Genomic DNA, 22,900 nt, shown 5'->3' on the forward strand with positions numbered 1-22,900 from the left:
CACCCACAAGCAGTACACACACGTCCCAGCCTGGCGCCTTTAAGCAAGAGCCTGGAGGGAAGAAGTCCCCATTTGCAGGCTGGATGGCCGGGGAGACAGAGAGCTAACCGGTTCTCAAAGCTCTGCTGGACATATCTGCTGGGCGATTTTTGAATCAGTGATTTGTAGCTATTTCTTGTTGCTGCAGGAGGGAGGGAAGAGCTAGCTGAGGTGGAGTTAGCAAGGGCTGAACGGATAGGAAGAAGCATCAGTTTTCTAGTTTTTCCAAAACTGTGATTTTTTAATACCACACACACAATATGCGATAAATTGCAAAGTCATTTTGTAAAAAACGGTGATCACGATTTGATCTAAAACCCGATATCAGACGATATATCAGTTTATAGCACAGTCCTACTGACAGTAGCCACCTGCTTCTTTGGCAGACAAGCTACATATACGCAAAGATCAATCAGAGCCATAACCTATGAGGACAAAAATGTGGCATTTCCACCAATAAGTTACAGAGCGGTATTCTTAAGCAGCTTCCTGTGCATGTGGGGTTTGGTAGTTTGCCTGCTTCCAACTACAGCATTTTGACCATGAACACAGTAGAGAGCAGATGCATTAAAAGTGAAATGATTGCAGCATGGCTTGTATTTTGTAAAAGGGTATATGTTCCTGGCTGCCACTAGAAATACTTCTCCGCAACAGAAGGATTGTGTCTTATAACATTTTCAGATTTTATTTTCCTGGCTGTCACAGCAAATCCACTCCAGAAGAGGGTATAAATTGTTTGCTTGTATGTCTTTTTTAATAATAATAATAATAATAATAATAATAATAATAATAATAATAATAATAATAATGCTTTTAAAAAGATCTACCAAAAGGAATTAGGCTGCCTGCTTTAGTTTACTGACATTTCCAACGAGATTGCTGAGGTATGTGTATTTTGATAAATCTCTTGACTCCTACTTTTCTTCCAAGATTGCTAAAAGTAAGAAAAGAACAGACCAGCAAACAGCACACTTGGAGTTTAGACTCCAGCTCTGACTGATATCTTCCATTTCACACTGAACAGACGGTGCAACAGGTTTTGCTTGACTGCAGCTGGGAAAAGAACAGAGTGCCCTGGCAAGTTTGTTCGCTAAATCTAGCATACATCAAGTTACTAAAAATACTTCAGCAAAAGCAAAAATTTGGGGGAAAACAACAACAAAAAGCAGTGATACCCCTTAAACATTATGACAAAAGTTAAGCTGAACTGTATGAAATGTGCTGTTGGCAGATTTTCTCTCTTTGAGAAGCAGCAGTGAACGCAACAAGGGCATTTTAATATGTTTGATTAATTTATTCTAACTTTAATAATAAAAATATGGAATTGAAACACTTTAAGCCTAAGGAAATTTTACAGTCAGGAAAATGTGCTTTGTTCTCAGGGTTGCATCAGAGAGACCTGATATTTTTCCAATATGCATTAAGCAGAAGACCTTTCAGCCGCTCTAAACATTCAACAATAGCATATTTGATGTTCTTGGGATGAAATCTACTTGCCTAACTGCAAGGACATACTTGGCAATATAAGTAATCACTTCTATTCAGCGACACTTGTGAATAATGATGAACTCAAAATTGGATTTGGCCAGCTGATATTTCAAGGCCACAAGGGCGTTTGTTTAAAAATACATTAGTTTAGACTACATGTGACATCTTGATTTGAGGTTCCTTGTAAGAAGCAGGAGCCAAAAATGTTAGCAGTCGGTGCAGGGCACTGCTGGCCAGTCAAGGAAAGGGCGTTGATGTTACTACTCAGTGGCAACAGACATTTATTATTGCTGGGCCACTTCCCCAGCTGGCTGCAACTGCAGACTTTTCTTTATGCGACAGGATATTTGTATACAGAATAGACACCCGTGGCAGAGACCCATTCATCTGGCTGGGAAAGCTTGTCAGGACAGAAATGCCTTCAGTTGTTTCTGGAAAGTGCAGATATTGAGTGTAGCTTGAGAGGAATGCTATTCCACAAAGCAAGCAGCCACGCTGTTACTGTGGAACAGGCTTCTGAGACCTTTGGATCTTGCAGGAGGTGTTATCCCACAGACCAGGGCCGTCTTAAGCATATCTGGCGTTGTGATGCAACGATCCCTCCAGTGCCATCCCGGCAACTCCAAAACAAGGGAGGGGGCAGTGGAAAATGTCCTCTGCCCCCCCCCACCGCCCCGATCAAGCAGGAAAATGTGCTGGTGGACCTGCTCTCTGGCATTGGGGTGCCAGAGAAGGCAGCCTGGGAAAGCTGTGCGCCACCTTTTGCCAGGAAGCAGGAGGACAACAATGGGGAGCAGAGCAGTCTTTAGCAGATGCAGAGGATTGGGAGGGAAGCTGCACACCTGCCAGCCATATAGTTGGCAGGGTGCAGCTGGCAGGCGTGCGGGGAAAGGGGAGGCTGCCGGCAAAGCTGTGCAGCTCCCCACTTGCTGGGGCACCCCTGAGAGGCCGGCACCCTGGCACAATGAACCACTAAGACCAGTGGGAAAGACAGCTCTGCCGCAGACCACAGTGACCTGAGTATATCTGGTAACATGGTCCTGAGCTGTGTCTTCTGTGTTAGTTCCAAGACCTTGAACTTGACCTGGTGGCAGATCCGGTGCAGATCCTGCACGCAAGGTGCTACATGCTGGCAGCAGTTTGCCCCCAGAAGCAGCCCAGCTATTGCATTCTGCACCAGCTGTAGCCTCTGGACCACCCTCAAAGGTAGCCCCACATAGCATGCATTGCAGTACTCCAACCAGGAGGTTACCAATGCATGGAGAGGGTGGTCAGGCTATCCTGATCCTGGAACAGCTGTAGCTGTCTTACCAATAAAGGTTGGTAAAAGGCACTCCTAGCCCCTGTGCCCCCTGTGGCAGAGCTGGACCCAGGAGCAACCCCAAACTCTGCAGGGAGAGTGCAGCTGTATCCAGGGCTGGCAACTAACCAACTTGCCGGAATCACTCATCTTTGGAGCATCCATTTTGCCAGGATTTAGACTGAGTTTATTTGTTCTCATCCAGCCCACCATTTCATTCAGGGCCTTCCCAGCCATCCCTGATTCACATGTTACAGAGAAATAAAGTTGAATAACCCCAGCATACTGATGCCCCCTTGCCTCCAGTAGTGGAGCTTCATGCTCTGGCACCGGGGGGTGGAGAGCAGGTGGGGACGGGGCTGATGCATGTCCCAGGGGTGTGGTGCCCAGCACGGGAGGAGCTGCGATGGCACTCCACGGGGATCATGCTGCCAGGGGCGGTGCGCTCCCCCCACAGCCCTCTTCCTCCGCCAGTGCTTGCTTCAAAGCTAATGCCCGCTCCCAGTGGCTACATGTAGGTGTTAAATCCTTGCACAGTTAGAACTCTGCAGTGCTAGGGATGGGCGGACCTGTCAGTTTGGGTTCTCTCCATTTCTCATTTTTCCAATCTTGAATTCAGTTCTCTACATTTCTGCAGCAATTCTCTTAAAAAAGAAATCAGTGTCAAAATCGGCCAGTATGTATTTTTGTGTGAATTTCTTGTGGTGAACACATTTTTGTATGCAATTTTGACTAATGCAACACATTTTTACAAATGATTTATCCTAATGGGATGCATTTTTGTATGTTGCTTTCACTAATATATTCACTATTATGCATCCCTTGCCCCAATATCTGCAATTTTTTTTGTGGGGGGCTGCATCACAAAATTGAAGTATGAATTTTGAAACCTCCCTGTGTTTCAATTATATCATTTCAGATGCAAATTTCAGATGCAAACTGAACCAAACCACCACCTTCCATTCTCACGCAATGACACTGAATGCCTGAATAGGGCTACAATCTCCTTTTGCTCAGTGCCTTGACAGCTCAGAATCCAAAGCCAAGCCTCTTCAGCAATGCCTTCATAAGAACTTATTTGTTTCTAGGCACATTTGTCTATGGGGGAGAGTGTGACTGACTTGTGTTGGGCCTGCTTGCCCGTAAAATGTTACACTCAGCCCACCATTCTGTGACACTTTTCTGTGTCAGAGAAATATGCAGCAAACTTTTCCTTAAAGATCTGAGTTTTAGAAGTTATTTTAAAACTACAGCTGAACTGTACAGAAAGTTAGTATCTCGCTAAATTCTGCCTGAGAATACACATCTTTCTTTGGTCTGAAAATACATGTTCATGTTCATTTGGCTGTATAGTTCAAAGACATATATAATCTCAATAATCCATTAAACAATCATCTAACAAAGATCAGCATTGCCAACATATTGTAGCTGAGGTGAGGGTTTGAGGCCGAGAGAATGTGGCTTACCTAGAGTAGATTGGGGAAACAACATCTGGAGGGAAAGAGGGGTTCTCCACTCCTGAGCTAAAGGGATCACTGCTGAGGTGAGATTTGATCCAGGGATTTTCCTGCCACATGGTTAAAATGCTAACTTTCCTCTCCTAAATATCATATACTACAGTAAGTAGACCTGTTGCTCAGTCCCTGCTCCTGCCAACCTAGCAGTTTGAAAGCATGCCAAAGTGCAAGTAGATAAATAGGTACCACTCCAACGGGAAGGTAAACAGCATTTCCGTGCGCTGCTCTGGTTCGCCAGAAGCGGCTTAGTCATGCTGGCCACATGACCCGGAAAAACTGCGGACAAACGCCAGCTTGCCCTCAGCCAGTAAAGCGAGATGAGCGCTGCAACCCCAGAGGTGTTCGTGACTGGACTTAACTGTCACGGGTCCCTTTACCTTTACCTTTACAATAAGTAAGTAGCAGCACTGGTCCCAACAGTGGGGAAACAAGAAGATGATTTATTGTTGTTTAGTTGTTTAGTTGTTTAGTCGTGTCTGACTCTTCGTGACCCCATGGACCAGAGCACGCCAGGCACGCCAGATGATTTATAGATGGTTTTTAAACACCAAATAAGTTAGCCAAAATATGTAAAACTAAGTAAAGTATGCATTGGAAATGTAAACTGACAGAAGGAACAATTTTCATATGTGTAAGGGGAGGACAGGAAGTCAATGGAAAAAGTAACTAATGGTTTATGTTCAAATTTGTGGGATACAGAGGAGATAAAAAAATCACAATGTCTCTCTTGAAGGCACTAAAAAACCTACTGAAGCTAAACAGATTCTGAGTTGGGTCAGTGCCTGGGTGGAGGCTCTCAAGGACCCATCTGCTCCAGGAAACACACATGGAATAGAAATAGATAACATTGGTTTGAAAGCCATGGCCCACTGGTTGCCCCAGTAGCAGAGAGCAGGTGGGGCTGGGGCTGAGGTGTGTCCCGGGGGCGTGGCACGCCGCCTGCAGGGACATAACACGTGTCCCGGGGGCGTGACGCCCAGCGTGGGCAGGGGGGCAGCTGCGATGGCACCCCACTGGGATCGCACTGTCGGGGTGGTGCACTCCCCCTGCACCCCTCTTCCTCCTCTAGTGGGCTGCCCATCTTCAAAGCACCCTGAAGTTTATCAGGGGTTGCATGAGATCTCACATAAAACGCTATGCCATTCAATCTGTCTAAGGGCAAAATCTGCCAAAAGTCTTTTTTAAGCTGTGCATCTCATGAAGGAGGTTTGAGTGACAATGGATGTAAAGTGCTACAAGCATCTTTGGGCATATCTTACGTATCAGACTTCACATTCACTTGGGACCATGGGAATAGTAGTACCACAAAATGAACTCAAGATAACTGATTTCTCAGCACTCCCACCAAAATTAAGTTCCCAGTATTCTTTGGAGGAAGGCATTACAGTTAAACTCTTATATAGCACCAATGTGAGGCTTGCAATGTAGATATAACTTTGTTGTTTTCATCTATGATGATGTTAGTACAAAAGGAAATGGCAATGCGGTCTAGAAGCTGACTTATCAATATGCACCTTTTCTGGTCACTAGATGGTACTATAGAACACTAGATGGTACTATAGAGCAGTTTTGTTTTGCTCTGGAGCTATAGAAGGTGCCTGACTCGGTGCTAAGCTCTTATAAGCCTGCTTCTTTGTTCCCCGCTGTGCTCCTGTTATCCAGACATGCTGAGACTAATAAAGGAACCAACTGGGAAAGCCGTTCGCAGTGAGCATGCCTAATCAACCAAGGGGAAGGCAAGGTGCTTAAAAGGGTGGGAGGCAGAGCTGGTGTCAAGATGAAAAACAACGTGTGTAATCCTTCCTGGAGTGGAGCCTCTTCTGCTGCCAGCCTATCACAGTCACATCTAAAGGAGAATTCTTCACAATCATCAGGCTTTAATCTGAGTTTAGACTGCAGCTTCCCTCATCTCTGTCCAGTGGTCATGCTGGATGGGAATGATGGAAGCTCCAGCCCAATAAACATATGCTAGAACAATTTGGTGCCCACCTGTGGTTTTGGACTACAGTTCCCATCATCACTACCACCACCACCAGGTTGTGCTGGCTGTTCAAAAGTGCTGGAGATCACCAGGCTTGCGAAGGCCTTGGGGTTCCCACCCCTGGTCTACTCTGAGAGGTCAAAATGGGCCTTCCTTAGCTATGTTACCAAAAATCCTCTCCCCTCTTAAAAAAAGAAAAGACCTGGCTTTTATAGGGCTTGAACCTGGGATCTTCTGCATGCAAAACATATGTTCCATCAGTCACTGTCCTTCCCATTTTTTCCTGGTACCTGCCTCTGGTAAACAACTGTTCCTATTTTGGAGATGCTTTAAAATCTTTTTGTTAGTGTGTGCAAATGTGAATTAGAGGTCACTTTCCCCAGCTTTCTGCTCTGCAGCCGTCCTGGTTAAATGATGGTAAATTTACCAGGATTTAAAGATGTTTTATAATACCGCAACCAGATCCATTGTGCTCTCTAATATTCTTCAGTTTTCAGAAAAGGGCTGTTATGGCCAGTTTCCTAACATAGCCGGCCTCTGATTGCCAGAGCAGCACAGGCTATTGCAGAGGGAGTAAGAGCAGCTGACAGCAGCAGATGTCCTTGTGCAAAGTGGAATAAAGCAGCAATCCACGAGGAAGCTGTTTTATAAATACAAAGACACGCCTGTCTTCTCAGCTGTTGAGTGTTGCAGACCTTCTTCCCCAAAGTTGCAGATTCCCAGCTCCCTCCCACAACAGCAGTAATATTCTAATGTGCAAAGAACACGTCTGACGGAAGCACCCAACCATCTATTGCAACAGAGTCTGCTAAGTACCTTTCCCCAGTGTGATTACAATGGCTGGGACTGAGCCCAGTTCATAGACAGAGTCTACAGTTGAAAAGCCATTTCTGCCTGCTGAGGGTTCCATGTGGTGCAGCCTTCCAGGGGACTCCTTGTATGGAGAGAAAACTTGGGAACTGCCTATGATCCAGCCAGTACTACATGCAATTGAGGGACACCATTCAGATCCTTTAGCTGTGACTCTTGCATTGCAGGGGGCTGGACTAGAGGATTCATGGGGTTCTCCCTAGTTCCAGCTCTAGATGGCAAACTAGCTTATATATTTAATGGGGGCATGCATTCAGTGTGTTTTGTTTCTGCTTGAAAAACAAGGAGGCAATTAGGATCGATGCCTTATGAGGAACGGCTAAGGGAGCTGGGCATCTTTAGCCTGGAGAAGAGGAGGTTAAGGGGTGATATGATAGCCATGTTCAAATATATAAAAGGATGTCACATAGAGGAGGGAGAAAGGTTGTTTTCTGCTGCTCCAGAGAAGCGGACACGGAGCAATGGATCCAAACTACAAGAAAGAAGATTCCACCTAAACATTAGGAAGAACTTCCTGACAGTAAGAGCTGTTTGACAGTGGAATTTGCTGCCAAGAAGTGTGGTGGAGTCTCCTACTTTGGAGGTCTTTAAGCAGAGGCTTGACAACCATATGTCAGGAGTGCTCTGATGGTGTTTCCTGCTTGGCAGGGGGTTGGACTCGATGGCCCTTGTGGTCTCTTCCAACTCTATGATTCTATGATTCTAGGATCAGAACCATGGTGTGTAGTTGAAGGGTTATCTCTGCCCACTAAAAGAAGGTCCCTTGAAGCTGCTCTTTGCCCTCTTGCCACTGATGTCCATGGATGCCTCTTTTTCAAAGGGGGCAACACTTCAGGAGCGAGGAGGAGATTTTAACTGGGGCTGTGGCTGGGGAAGAGGATGCCCACCACAGTTCAGATCCTAGTTGCTTTTATTTTTCAAGGAAAACAAAGAAATGCATATTCACATGTCATCTAGTTTGACCCTGAGGATTAACATGCACTTCTGCTGCAATACAGAGATATGAAAATGTGGAAGTATTTTTTGGTAGCTGCCATGTTACTATGGCAACACATGAGTTGGTCTTCAGTGGGAAGGCCTATAGGGGAAGAGAGCACAACTTCTAAGCTGGCTTGATACTTAATTTAGAAATTAAGTATTTCCACCAGCCTGCTGATGTCCCACCTGCAAGTGTTGGATTTAACCCCCTAGAGAGAATCGTTGCATCATGGATCTTGTTGTATAAGTTTTGTACTAATGTAACTGTATTGGCTTCAGTTCTAGATCTCCCTGCAGCCCCGCTTTATAGACAAGTGCATTCAAGACATTTTTTTTATGTTGAAGCTAAGATAAGAAAGGTTTGAAACTAGTACTAAATATGTTTAATAGGGCAGATTCTTTATTTGTTATATTTCCTCCACCCTTCTTAATGTCACAACAATCCTAGGAGATAGGATGTTCAACTGAGGGGCAGTGACTTTTCCAAAGCCACTTCTTATCTTCAAAGGCAAATCTTGTTTGTATGGTTACATCAGTCTTTACCAAAGTGAATGTTTCAAATGGAGTTGACATCCCTTAAATACTCCAGGAGTCTAGGTTATCTTGAGTGATAATAGTTTCCTGCTTGGCAGGGGGTTGGACTCGATGGCCCTTGTGGTCTCTTCCAACTCTATGATTCTATGATTCTATGAATATTTCCTCACCTAATATTTGCTGCCTTCATCAGCTGTTTTCTTTGGATTTCACTTGCTGGTCTTACCTGGTCTTATCTGGTTTCTTTGGGTGGTAGACAATTATGTTTTACCCAGAGTTCGACCCATTAAAATTAATGAACACACCTGAGTTAGGTCTACTCTGAATAAAACAGTTAAACATCACCTTTTTATATTGTTCTCTGCTTTTTAGACTACAGTCCTAAATAAATTTACTGGGGACACAATGCAGTTGGATTTCTGAGTAAACATGCCTAGGACTGCTCCTCAAGTGCAGTTTCTGTATTCTATGGTTTTTAAGTTTACATTTTGTCATGGTGGGGCCTGCCAAGATGCAAAAGGCAGCATATAAATGCTGTAACCTAAATATTTCAGGCTACAGGCACCTTCCATAACTCAGTTCTTTGCAGGAAGCACTGATGTAATGGTGATGTAACACTAAAGTGTAGAGACCCCGTGGTCCTCCAGACATGTTTGGATGAGGGTTCTGGTAAAATGTGAGGGGGAGGACTGTTTTAAAAAAAAAAGGAGGGGGAGAAATCTGCCACTTTTTGTGTGTGCTGTAGGGTAGACCCTTTATTCTTCTGGGGAGGCTACCAAGGCAAGGCTATATAGTTGCAATGTTATAAAAGAAGTGACATGACTTGGTGATGGAATGAACATTTTTATTTATTTATTTTTAAAATTTCTATACCACTTTATATTTTTAATAAAAACTTCAAAGCAGTTTACAGCATATTAAATCAATAAATCAATAAAACAATAGCCGGGTGATGTTCCTCCTATGGAAAGCAAAGGAGAGAGAGGAGTAAAAGATTATGCCAACTTTTTATTCTTTCAATGTTTCATTCATTCAGTGGGATGAACCTTGTCAATGGATATTATTGAGAAGGAACAATGTATGGTATCGGGCATATTGAGTATGAAATGTCAATGGAATATTTAAGCAGGCTATCAGGCTGGCAATGGGAGTTGTGGGATCAGGGGAGAGAAAAAGTCCTGGAGTAGAAATGAAGGGATGAATACATCATGAGCAGACAGATGGTATTAGAAAGCCTTGGGATTTGGTGAGGTCACTTATTGACAGTATGGGACAAAGCAGAAGTCCCCATAGATCCATAGTGGATCCCTATGGAGAGAGGGAAAGAGGAGGACCTCTGAGATCTTGGCCATTCACAATATTTGCTTGGGATTCTTGGTGCTCACAGGCAAATGTTAACATTCACTAGATTTGGGAATTTTGTGCAGCATGGATATATATTTGTGTATGGTTTTCATGTTCAGTCAGCTGAAAAAAAATGTTTGTTTTGACCTTCTGCTATGTGCATTAAATGCTAATTGATAATTCTCGAAATGACTCTCATACCCAGTCCACCATTTTGAGCACCTCCACATCTTTAAATAATTTTGTTGGTCCTCTCTGAATTCCCCCCGCCTTGCCAACATGACTTATTCAGCCTTCGACATCTGGCTGCCTCATCTTTATTCCATCTCACAATGACTACTCGCTCATATTCTCAGGAACAAAAAGGCATCAGATTGATGTCTTGAGACTCCCTTTATAATGGAGAGATAAATGGACCTCCTAAATTACATTTTTGTATTGTCCAATGAGAAAAGCAAGAATTAACAGATAATGCAGGCTTGAGGGATTTGCTGAGTACAGCTTTTCTTATCCTCTTATTTATATGCACGCACAATTCTAGATGGTGCTCTTGAGAGCTGTGGAATTGCTTATGGCTGGGAGAGCAGACCGACAGGCTGAAGGGCAAGTAGGATTTGCACATACAATGTGAAATCTTCAGCAGGAGAGACATTAAAATTTCCCTCATGAATTGTTCCCACCTGTCAAGCACCTGAGAAATACAAGTGATAAATTGCAGGTGTTGGTGGAGCAACAGTGGAGATAAATGGAATGTATTTACAGCAATAAAATCACCCCATTGCCCCCAAATACTTTTTACTGGTGATGAGGAAGGTAATGCTTTATTTGGTCCAGTGTTGTGACTGAAAATTATATGATGATTTCCCCGCTTTAATTTATTTACCATCATTATGTTCATTAACAATGGTTAGTGGGTGTCATGGACTGGTTGGACACAGGCGAATGGTGGGAGGAACCAGAGAGGCAACCACCAATCAAAGAAGCCCGGGGAGTGGTGCTGGCAGTGCCGGATTTATGTATAGGCTAAGTCGGCTGAAGCCTAGGGCCTCTAGGGGGCCTCCCCAGCTCCCCAGCCCTAAACAGCGGGCAATCTCCCCTGTCCCAAAATTGCAAACCCAAGACTTCATGCGAGGGCAGGGCAACTCAGACCCAGCAACTATGAGACTCAGGGCCAGCCAGTGGGGCCCAATTTGAAACTCTAGGGCCCAACTTGGAATATTTTTGTCAGGCCCTAGTTCACAGCCAGAATCTGTAGAATCTTAGAGATATAAATCCATGTGCTAGGTCATTTTCACAAGGTCAGCAAAGCCCTTTAGAAATCAGACCTGTTATTAAATTCTTGTGCAAGTTTGTAAACAAATTTTGATGAAGTTTTCTGATGTCCTTTAGAGGAGAAATTGTGAATTGCAGAATTTTAAATACCCATCTCCATTCAATTTTGTTGATAGCACTCTTCCATTTTCTTCTAGTCGTGAGGGTGGGGGGTTGGGAGGGGCCTCACAAGTGGAGTAGCCTAGGGCCTCTCTTCATCTAAATCTGGCCCTGGGTGCTGGGACACTAAGAAGCGGAGGTGTTGGAAGCTGAAGGGGGAACAGGGCTTAGTGAGTGTTTTTGCTAATACAGTCATACCTCATGTTACGTTTGCTTCATGTTACGTTTTTTCAGGTTGTGTCCCGCGGCGACCAGGAAGTACCGGAAAGGGTTACTTCCGGGTTTCGCCACTCACGCATGCACAGAAGCGCCAAATCGTGCTGCACACCTACACTGATATGACGTTTCAGGTTGTGGGCTTTTCATTTTGCGAATGGGCCTCCGGAACAGATCCCGTTCGCAACCAGAGGTACCACTGCAAAGAGTTAACTCCAACTTGCACAGTGTGATTTACTGCTGACTCGCTCCCAACAGTGGGTGGCAAGTAGAGATTGCCCAAGAGATAGAGGAGTTTTCGGCAGAGTCGGTAACCAAACCCTTATGAATTCCCCAACTTGATGAAATGGTGAAATGCAGGTGAATTCATGAACTAGGCTACAATGAAATCGCATTGATAGGGAGATAGCTGTCAGGGTTGGCACAGAGGTATGGTGATGTGCATCAAACTCACAGGGATGGATAAGGGAGTGGAGAAGTCCAGGTGAGTCCTCCCCTCTTGGAGAGGAGCAATGATTCAGTGTGGACGCAGATCTGCCGGCTCGACTTTTGGCAGTGGCAGAATACAAAGAGGAAGGAGGATGAAAGTGCCCCTTCTTCATATCAGAGGCTTTCTCCAGCTGCAGGGAGGTCAGGTGTTGCACCACCATACTGTCCACTCCTGGAAGATCGGAACAGGCTCGCCATTCAGTTTGCTAATGTTCCACATGGCTGTTAAAAAATACTGCAAAACTGATGTTAGCTTGGTGCAGAATTGTGTGTGTGTGGTCATCCGTAGAGAGCCCATGCAATTAATTTCCCCTGAAAATCATAGACCAAAATAAAGCTTGTTTGCCTTTCATGATTCAGGGGGATTGTCAATCACATTGTTGGCATCTACTCAGTTTGCAGTCCAGGGAAATTGCACCAGTATCAAAAGGCAAGTTTCTGCCTTACTTTGTAGCATTTCAGCAAGGATTATCCTTGGCACGTTCTCAGAAGATGCCAGTTCATGTGAAATCAAACTTACAGTGGTCATTAGGGCCTCAGTATTTCTTTCAGCTTCTGTTCAATTGGCCGGAATAACTAGTTGGAAGGAACCAGACCAGCCCAAAGAAAAGCAACCAAACAGTGATGACCCCCAGGGCTGCATGCCTGTCTAGGGGATCGCAGGAAGTGATGTATTTGTTTAAATATTTATAGGCCAACTGTTCATCTGCACGGGTACCAGGGTGGCAAAAAGAACATAAATTATGAAATGCACAATAAGAAACACATCATTCAGAAGTAACAGATACAGCTAAAAACAAGAGAGCGGGTTGAACAACAACCAACTTACGGTAAATTGCCTGGATAGATAGATAGATAGATAGATAGATAGATAGATAGATAGATAGATGATAACAGCATTGGCACCAGTGATACTTGTGGGGAAAGGGCGTTCCACAATAGGGGACACCACAGAGAAGGCTCTATCCCCCCTCACTGCTGCGTGAGTTTTCTGTAACATTGGAACAGGGAGAAAAGCCTTCTCATATAATATCTGGTGCACTACAGTAACGTTGAGGCTGAGGTACAAAGCAGCCAGACCCTGGATTGTGGCCTCTTCCACAAATTTGCCTTAGGCAAACCCTCCAACTGAAGTATCAGGGCAATACTGTCCTACCTTACAATTATTTAATGTGTATGCATGAAGATTTATTTATTTATTGTCTCCTTTAAAACGTAATTTATTTCGTCTAGGGTTTTAAATACCCCCATGAGCAAATTTAGGCATAGATAATGAAACGCCTTTCAGTTGCTCCTATATTTGGATTGTCAGAAGTGTGTGATTTAATAAGTAAATAAATAAATATCTGTAATGAGATGGAAACTCTTTGACAATGCTTTCTGCCACCTTGGCATGATTTTCTATTGGAGGGATTAATATCTTCTTTTGTTTTAATGATAATAACAATTTATGTGGCTTATTGCCTTTGCTTCAATAAATTATAAGATTTAGCTGTCTTGTTTGATCTCTTAATCGCTAGCTGTTGTCCAGTCAGGTTCTCTTGTGGTCTTTCAGCCAAGGCTTCTTCCAGCTTCGGCTTCTTTCTTATTTGAAGAATCAGTTGCCTTATTCTTTATTCTTTTCCAGCACAGTTTATTTCTTCAAAAACTCTTCCAACAACTATTCTTAGCACCCTGTGTGGTAACCAGTTTACAAGTGGAATCTTTGAATTATTTATCGTTCTTCACTTTGTAATATAATCTTGTTGAGTTTCCATTGTTTTAAATGTAAGACATAAGTGAAATGGGAGCATAGTGTACAAAAGTTGTAAATTGTTTCATCCTACTGTTTGATTTTCTTGATATTAAACTAGAAATTTATAATTAAATATGATTTACAAGGAGAGGAGTTTATAGACTTTAATATTGGTTTGTTTTTTGTTTTTTTAAAAAAACACCCTGCATAAGTTAAAATATTTTTAGATCTCTTCTTCTCTGAAAATGGAAAATATGAACATTAGGATCATGTGCTCACATGGGTGTTCTTTCCCCGCCCCCATGACCTGTACTTTCAGGGATGACTCCAGGATTTGGGGAACTTTTGGGAAGATGCCCTTTCTGGACCCCTTAGCCTAGAAGGGTGGGGAGATGAACATTAAGGAGTCCCTCTCATTGCCTCTGTCCTTCGTAAATGCTTTCTGCCAAGTCACAGTGCTGCTGCTGCTCTGCTGTTGCAGGGGCCCAGTGCATGTAGATGTGGCGTACTCCAGTGGCAGGTGGTTCCATGTTCAGCGGAAAGGGGGTAGTGGCATGGACTGGTTGGATGCAGAGGACTGGTGGGAAGAACTAGTTGGGAAACCAGCGAAGAAGGCTTAGAGCCGGTGGAGTGCTGGTGGGACAACAATGTGTGGTCAGAGGGAAAAGCCTGGGAAGTTGCGCTCATTAGACCTGACACTCAGTCAATGAAGCCAATGAAGGTAATAACGAGTTAACTCCAACTTGAATGGTGTGATTTACTGCCAGCTTACTCTTTGACAGTGAGGGTAGGGGCAGAGGCAATGTCAGGAGACCTTTAGGTTGGCTGCAGCATTCTGCAGGTGTGCTCATAGCTGTCCACCTGAAGCTCTCCTGATCTCACCACGGCCATCCCAGGGAACGCAGCACCACTTGCTCAAGGGGGCACTGATGCTGTTCCTCCCCCTCTCATGTGCACCTGTGGGAATGCACAACCTCACCTCACTGTCCCTAGCCCTTTATTTTGCCTCCTCCATTCCCCAGCCACTGGGGGATATTCGGGTCAATGGCGCTCTTCACAATGCAGTGAGATAGGAAGTGCATGCAAGGGCACATACTTTTTCATTGCAGTGAAAGAGAGAGATTCTCTATCTCATTGTATCTTTCGTCTCTGGGACGGCAGCTCTTTCATCTGACAATCCCGCTGTCTTCGCCAGCTTGTTATAATGAGATCAGACATAACTGGCTTTTCAATCTTGTTTGAAACATAAAAGAAGTTGAAAAGACTTCTCTTCTTGCCCTGGCTGGAATTGTCACTGCTCTAAGCTCTTCTGCTGCTTCTAATCTCATCTAAAAATCAGCTGATCTTTAAATTGGCAATGGCTGTCTCTTTTTCGTCTTTCCTTTTAACCCAGGGTTGTTTTCCATGGCAAACCTTTCCATCTGTTTTGTGAAGATTATATAGAGCTTTTGTCTTCCAGTGACATCACAGAAAAGCTTTCTGTGTTCAGATAAAACCTTTATTTGTCGCTAAAGCAAAAGCCTTTATTCTAACACCATCAGGAGGTTTTGCTTATATCTTCCCAAGTCGGTTGCTGGATTCACATGTTCATTTTTTAACATGGCATGTCACTCCACTGTGTTTTTAACTCATCGTTTTTCATGCAGTGAACATGTATGGATGTTCCCTCATATCTTCACAAATATATCTACCAAAGGTTACTATTCCACAGATTGCTTTTACTAGACTGCTTACTGGCCTGCTTACTCATATTAATATGTCAGTGATTTTCAAACTGTGGGACAGGCCTCCTTAGAGGGAGCAAGTAATCTGATGGTACAAAGGTCCAGAGAAGGATGGGATCCTGGCGCTCTCTCTTTCTCTCCCTTCCCCTCCAACCAGCCAATACTTGAATAGATGGAATAGTGGACCCTCTCTGGTACACATTGGATTTGGAAGGTAACTGCATTCTAATTCCCACATGAGCCTCCCCTCTGTGAAAACTGATACCTTAGATGAATTAGATTGGAACAATCACTTACACTTTTTGGAGTTTATTCATGCAGGAACTATTTACACAATGTGTGGAGATGAGAGAGAGAGAAACAGCAGATGTCTTGTCTCAACGAGTTGGGAGAGAACAAGAAACAAAATGACTCAGCTTTTAGGGGTGGATTTAACTTAGACAGAGAGCTACAAACAAATGCTGGCTAGATACCTACACAAATAGTGCCTTCTAGTGGTTTAAAGTAACACATGTAGGAATTACAAACAAATAAATGTATTTGCTTTTCTCCAATGAAACCTTGCTGCCAGCATATTTAACAGAGGCGGTGTGTGTATGTGTGTGTGTGTGTGCATGCGTGCTCTCTCTCCACACAGTGGCTTGCTATAAACCACTGTTTGAAGGACGTCCTCCACCCTGTTCAACAGCTTTCCTGGGCCTGCCTGCCATTCCTCACGCTGCAGTTGGTGTGGCTGCCCATTGGCGGCCAAGCCTACTGCAGAGTGTAATGACACCTTGCATTTTTATGTATATAGGAATATATATACAGACAGTGACCATTTTGCACGGGGGTTCTGTTCTTGGTTCCCACATGCACGCTAGTGGAGCACTCAAAAGCCTGCCCTGCGCTGTTATGCCCCATTCTACCCCTCATTATTCCCGACCCCTCTTCCACCCCCATCCTGCCCTCTTCTGTTGCACATCAATTGGGCATGCGCAAAATGGTTGCTGGCATTATATATATGCCCATGAAACATCCTAAAGCAATTCAACCCATCAAGCCATGTTCAAATATATAAAAGGATGTCACATAGAGGAGGGAGAAAGGTTGTTTTCTGCTGCTCCAGAGAAGCGGACACGGAGCAATGGATTCAAACTACAAGAAAGAAGATTCCACCTAAACAATAGGAAGAACTTCCTGACAGTAAGAGCTGTTCGACAGTGGAATTTGCTGCCAAGGAGTGTGGTGGAGTCTCCTACTTTGGAGGTCTTTAAGCAGAGGCTTGACAACCATATGTCAGGAGTGCTCTGATGGTGTTTCCTGCTTGGCAGGGGGTTGGACTCGATGGCCCTTGTGGTCTCTTCCAACTCTATGATTCTATGATTCTATGACCATACATATAGTGGGTAGTGTATTAATCATATCTGTCAACTTACAGATTTGAAAATAAGGGACCAGCAGCCAAAATAAGGGACCTGCAGCCTCACCTGTTCCAGGCACTCCAGTCTTCCTGTCCTCCTGCAGTCTGGTCAAACTCATGCTGGTAGCTTCGAGAACACTGTCCAACCAACTTTGTAACCAGAGGTTCAACTGAATAGAATCTGAATCACATGCACCACAAGGCCTATGCAGCCTCAACTTAAGATGGCTCCCCGGCCTGGCTTTGCACTGCAAAGTTTGTAGTAGCACGTGCAACAAAATGGCGTCCAGCATTCAAAAAACTCCTCAGCTTGCATTAACTAGCCACACACAAGGCATGCAAACTCCACCCCCCAGTCATTCTTAGACTTCTTATTGGGTGAGCAACACAGCCAAGCAACACAGTTGGAGCCTCCCTCCTCTCTGGCCGGCAGGGAGGGAGGGAGAGGAGCTGCTTCCTTTGAAATTTAAGGGACATCATTTAAGGGACATTTAAGGGACATCCATCAATAAGGGACAGCAGCGGCACATGGCCCTGGAATAAGGGACTGTCCCTTCAAAAAAGGGACACTTGACAGGTATGGTATTAATAGAAAGAACCTAGGAGTTGGTTTATGTTACATTGCAATGTTATGTCCTCTTAGGGCTTGAGTCAGGCGTAGATCAGCAACAAAAAACAATAAATCACCTGAGGTCAGTGAAGTTAAATCTTTATTCCAGGAAACAACCACAGCTCAGACCTGGTGGTCTCAGAAACTATTCTTAGGAGGTCTTGTCCTGATGGCACAGTTTTGAAGACTGAAGGTTCTTGCCTTCCCATCCCTGTCTAAGGTTCCTCCTCGCCTGGGTTTTCCCTACTCAGTCTCAAACTCTGTCTGTGCATGACTAATCTCTGTTCTGTTCTTTTCATTTCTCTGTGTGTTCTTGGAGGCCACGGGGGGGGGGGGCTGGTCGCAGCAGGAGGGGGAGACTCCCTGAACTCTTCAGCAGCCTGTTTCCACTCTGCCTCTTGACCCTTCTCTGCTTCAGCCTCAGAGTCTGAACTGCACTCTGCCAAAGACTCTTCCTGCTCACTGTTGCCTCTCCAGCTTCTGACAGCTGCTCCTCACAGCCTGCTCCCTCTTCTCCCTCTGACCACTCCTCCGCCTCCTCCCTCCAATCCCCTGGCTCTCAGCCTTCTTTCCCTAGGGGGTTCCCTGGCTGGTACATCCCACCACTCTCTGCATCCAGCCAGTGTTTGGCAGTTGCATAATTGTTACATGCCCCATGAATATAAAATTATGATAACAGTACCTGATAAACTTACAACGTAATGAGGTTTAGGGTAGGGTTGCCAAGTTGTTGAACTACACTTCTAACATGGGATTTTCTCAGACACTTCAGCGATTTCCGCCCGGACGCTGTTTGCGAGGGCCGAATACTGGCTATGTCCGGCAAATGCATGATTGACACTTTCTTTCCTACACCCTTGTAAGAGTAGTACCATCTCCACAGTTGTTTTGCAGTGAGGGCTTCAGTTTTGTGGAGGAAGCTTTACTATATCAAATTTTGTCTCATGGTGAATCTTGCAGCAGGAGACCCAATGACACTGTCATTCTATACATTGTGCCTTTGCGTTACGTTTACAATTTCCATTAAATTATTAAATTCCTGTTACTTCTGTTAATAGGATAATATGCAGATCAAGTTACAAAGGAGATTTACCCAGATACTTGTAAAACGTGAGTGCTGGTTCCTCAGCTTTGCGGCTTTATAATCCTTTGGCTTTTCCAAGTGTAATGAGGGGATAAACTATTCATTAGAGTTTTGTGGCATCTGCCTCTTGGGGATTTTAGCTCTCTGTCACCAGGCTGAGGCTGCAGTGTAATGACTTGGGTCACTTACATTTTCTTGTATAGTGGCTCAAGGTCAAGTGAAGTAAAACATGGAAGACTGGGCTGTCATGGGAGACGAATAGCTTGGAAAATAGTTTTCATGGACTGATTCCTAGGGCCACCTGACTGATTTGGAACATGGTTCATTCACGTGTGTCATTCTATGTCAAATGTGGGTATTTGAAATGTGTATATTTTATATGTTGCATTAATGTGCCCTCTGATATATATTCATCTGACCATGTAGGCTGGGATCTGGATGTAGAGCAGAGACCTGTGTCTGGAGACTTGTGTCACATATGAACAGCTGAAAATTACCAGGGGCGGCACTTTTCAAAGTGGATGGAGAAGCTGTAGAGAGGGGTCTTCCCAGCCACAGATTTCCCTCACCACCCAGGGTTCTAGTTCCATTGTTGCTCTCTAGGTGAAATAACATGCCCAAGGAACACACAGAGAGAAATCACAAACTAAACAACTCTATATGTGATTTACAAAAATTCATTAAGAATAATGTCTGACATTTCAACACCTTGTGGAAAAAGGCAGCTAGGTTATTTGTGGGGCATAAGAATTCCTTCATATTCCCCCCCCCAAAAAAATAGTCTGGCCCACCGCATGGTCTGAAGGACGGTGGACCGGCCCACGGCTGAAAAAGGTTGCTGACCCCTGATCTGGAACAAGCAGAAAGAGAAGAAGTGACAATAATTATACATTTCTTCCTCCGTCAAAGCAAGTGGTCTTCACCCCACCCCCTCCCGCTACTTGAAATCTCTTAGCCTCTTCTGGGGATATGTTGCACTTTATATTAAGATGGTAATTTTGTAAATCAGGTAGTGATTTCTTTCTTTCTTTCTTTCTTTCTTTCTTTCTTTCTTTCTTTCTTTCTTTCTTTCTTTCTTTCTTTCTCTCTCTCTCTCTTTCTTTCTTTCTTTCTTGACCATTGGCATTTGAGTTTTCCTAGCAAAATAATGCACCAATTCCCAACTGCGGCCAGCCCCTCGTGGCTTCCAAGGCTGCTGTTTTCTCTTTAGAGCCACATTCCTTGGCTTGGTAGCATCTGGAATAGTGCTTTCCCCTTCTCCCTGCCTTCTATTTTTTGATCCTGGGGCACAAGGTCCTCTCACCTGGGTGACCTGCTGTCTCTGTGTCCAGTTCACTGGCATGTCACTCTCATAAATTCATTTGCTACTGTAAAATGACTCTGCCTTGAAGGGTTGCTTTCAAAGCCAATCAGATTTTCTTGGCCGTATGCAAAGCTTTTTCCCTTTAATACCACATTGGGCTCCTTTGCACATGTCAATCATAACTGGTGTAGCCACAACCCAACAAAACAAAAATAAAAACTCCACACATGGAAAATATATTCTATTCAGCTCTGAGCAAGGTATCATCTTCTTACTTCTTTGGTGATCACTTGTAGCCAAGTAAGATTGTCTTCCGTGAACATAGTCTTAATAGTGACTGTAGAGGCCAGCTCTGGATCCACAAGTTCTTCCACACTGGGGACATAGGTTTCCGGGCCACAGTTGATCATGCTGCTCCCTTTCGTCCTGAGTTCGAGCATCTTACAGTGAGGTGTGGTATCACTACAACACATAATATAGCCTAATTTCCCCCCCAGGGCCAAACAAAAAGAAAAGTTTGACATTTTGTCCCATTCTTGAGTTTATCCATATATAGGGCACTCATGTAGAAGTGGGAGCAGTCCCACACTTTTTGCAATTCCTCCCAGTGATTCATCCCCATTGAGACCCTTTCGGTGAATTATTCTTTTCTCAGATACCCCAGCAATCAAAGATTGGGGGTGGAGGTGGCATAACATTGGGGACAGAAATATGGCCCTGCTCATGAGAGTAGCACATAAATGCATGAATAAGACCCAGGGCCAATACGTCCCTGAGGCAGGCTATGGGGTTGGCAAAACCCCAAGAAGCAGTGCCCAAGGAGGTGCCCTGCACATGTTGCTGCCCCTGCAGCTGGTGGAGAAGTGGCAGCAGCGGCAGCTGCTGACAAGATCTGGAAAGAGCCCATGGAGATCTCACACGATCTTGCCAGAACCTGCCATTGCTGTGACTGCTTCACCGGTGCTGCCAGGCGACCCAGACAAGGAAGACGTTGGCGTGGCAACCACGGGGCAGCATCTTCCTGTTTCACCTCAGGTGGCAAAATAGGCTGCCCCACCCCGATAGGACCTTTGTTTTCTTTGGATTAGAAAGCCCAAACTCCCAAGTTTGCCACCAGCTGAACAAGGATAAATATTGTATTCCAAAGCAAAAGGGAACCCCATGACTCTTGTCTCAGTAGCCCTATCTTATTGTGCAGTCTTCAAGCACCTGTGAGTTCTTCCTGCTCTTAATGACAGGCCAGTGTTGCCAGTTAAGGTGGCCAGCTGCAACAGAGGACACACAGGGCTTCGGCGCTTTTAATGGTGGTGTAGGAGAGGGGATTTCAACACCTGTTGCTTGCTGCTGAAAGCAAACCTCTATTATAACTGTTAAAGAGGCTGTCAAGAGACCTCCCCTCCGTTGCAGCTGGCTCCTGTAGCCATCGTCCTTCAGCTGTAAACAGCTTGCAGAAATAAGCTTGGCAAGAGAACTGTATGTGCAGATTCGCCTGGAAGCAAAATGGAATAATGGTTATTATCATTTCAAGGTTTGTTTGAGGGATGGGCTCAAAAGCAGCAGGAGTGGGGGTTTGAGGAGTACACATGATGAAATTCCATGTGTTCCCCACCCCTCAATTTTCTTTTTTATTTCCTTGTTTTATTTTGGTGGGTATTTGATGGTGTTAATTGCAGAAGCCACAATAGCTTTGTGGTTTTAAATTGTTTTTAGTATTATGCTTTATTAGGACCTTAGGGTGAAGGGCTGGCAATAAATAAATAAATAAATAAAATGCAGTTACCAATATTTTTGACCCATTTCTCTTCCCCAGATGCTGAATCAAGCTGGATTTCAGCCCACCCCCCTCTGCCTACCAAAGGATGGGACTTGGGAAGGTGCAGGCGTAAGATGGCAACCTATTCTGGTGGATGTGCCTTGTTAAATGCAAAGCTGAGATGCTTGGGTTGCAGCCTTCGAATTCCTTGGGATTTGCCCAAGAAGACTGCCACCTTTTTACCGGCTCATGCTTCATTTCAGCAACCTGATCTGCAGACCATCAGATTATTTTTATAATATCAAAAAAATCACTGAAGAATTCCTGAATATGAGGGTGGTGCTGAAGGCACAGGAGCAGCCCCGGTATTTTTATCTGGTTGATGGGCAACTTTGTCACCTAGAGCAGGAGCCAGGCCTCACCTGTGCTTAGTTGTCTGACCTGCTGTCCATGACTTGAAGCAATTATTGCCTTGTCTCCCCTCCCTTCCAAGTTTCTCTCAAAACAAAATACAAGACTGGCAACTGCCTCAATGGCTATAGATTGAAACCAGTAGCCTCAGCTCCTAGGAGGTGAATGGCACAGCCCCTTTTCATTGCCTATTGGAGTGCATGTTCTGCAGACAACAGTGGAATAGCAAACTTCTGAATGGCATGACCTTGGAGGAACTGCAATTGCCATTGATCAACCCCAAATAAGGTAAAAGCCAGAGGGAACTTACTCTTCTGCAAATAAATTGCTGTGAATATTCAGTAAAACAATCCAACACCTCTCAAAGTGAATTTTCACCTCCCAAATAGGATGATGAGAGGCATGAATACAAATGAGGGAAATGGGCATTGAATATGCAAGTTGTCAGTTGTATTTGTTGTGTTTCTCTCACAGCTTTCCTCCAAGGAACTTGAGGCCACACACCTGATTCTTGCTCTCCCTCTGCTTTAGCCTCACAACCATCCTGTGAGGTTTGTTAGGCTGAGACGGAATCACTGGCCCAAGGCCACTGGGACACAAACTCAGATCTCCCTGCTCCAAGTTGGAAAGGGCAAAACGAGGGCAGCGCTTTCGGGCCGATTACAAAATCAGCATCATTTCCAATAAGGGA

At 44.5% G+C, this 22,900-nt stretch overlaps 1 long non-coding RNA gene across 1 annotated transcript; it reads left to right on the forward strand.

Annotated features, from left to right (window-relative positions):
- The first annotated feature begins 821 nt into the window (after positions 1 to 821).
- On the forward strand, positions 822 to 22,559 carry LOC308586070. The gene is made up of 2 exons (XR_014007741.1): positions 822 to 923; positions 21,856 to 22,559. It is a non-coding gene; the product is annotated as an uncharacterized lncRNA (long non-coding RNA).
- Positions 22,560 to 22,900: the final 341 nt, after the last annotated feature.

This window comes from Podarcis bocagei (assembly GCF_964188305.1).
Source record: "Podarcis bocagei genome assembly, chromosome: 4".
NCBI classification, from domain to species: Eukaryota; Metazoa; Chordata; class Lepidosauria; order Squamata; family Lacertidae; genus Podarcis; species Podarcis bocagei.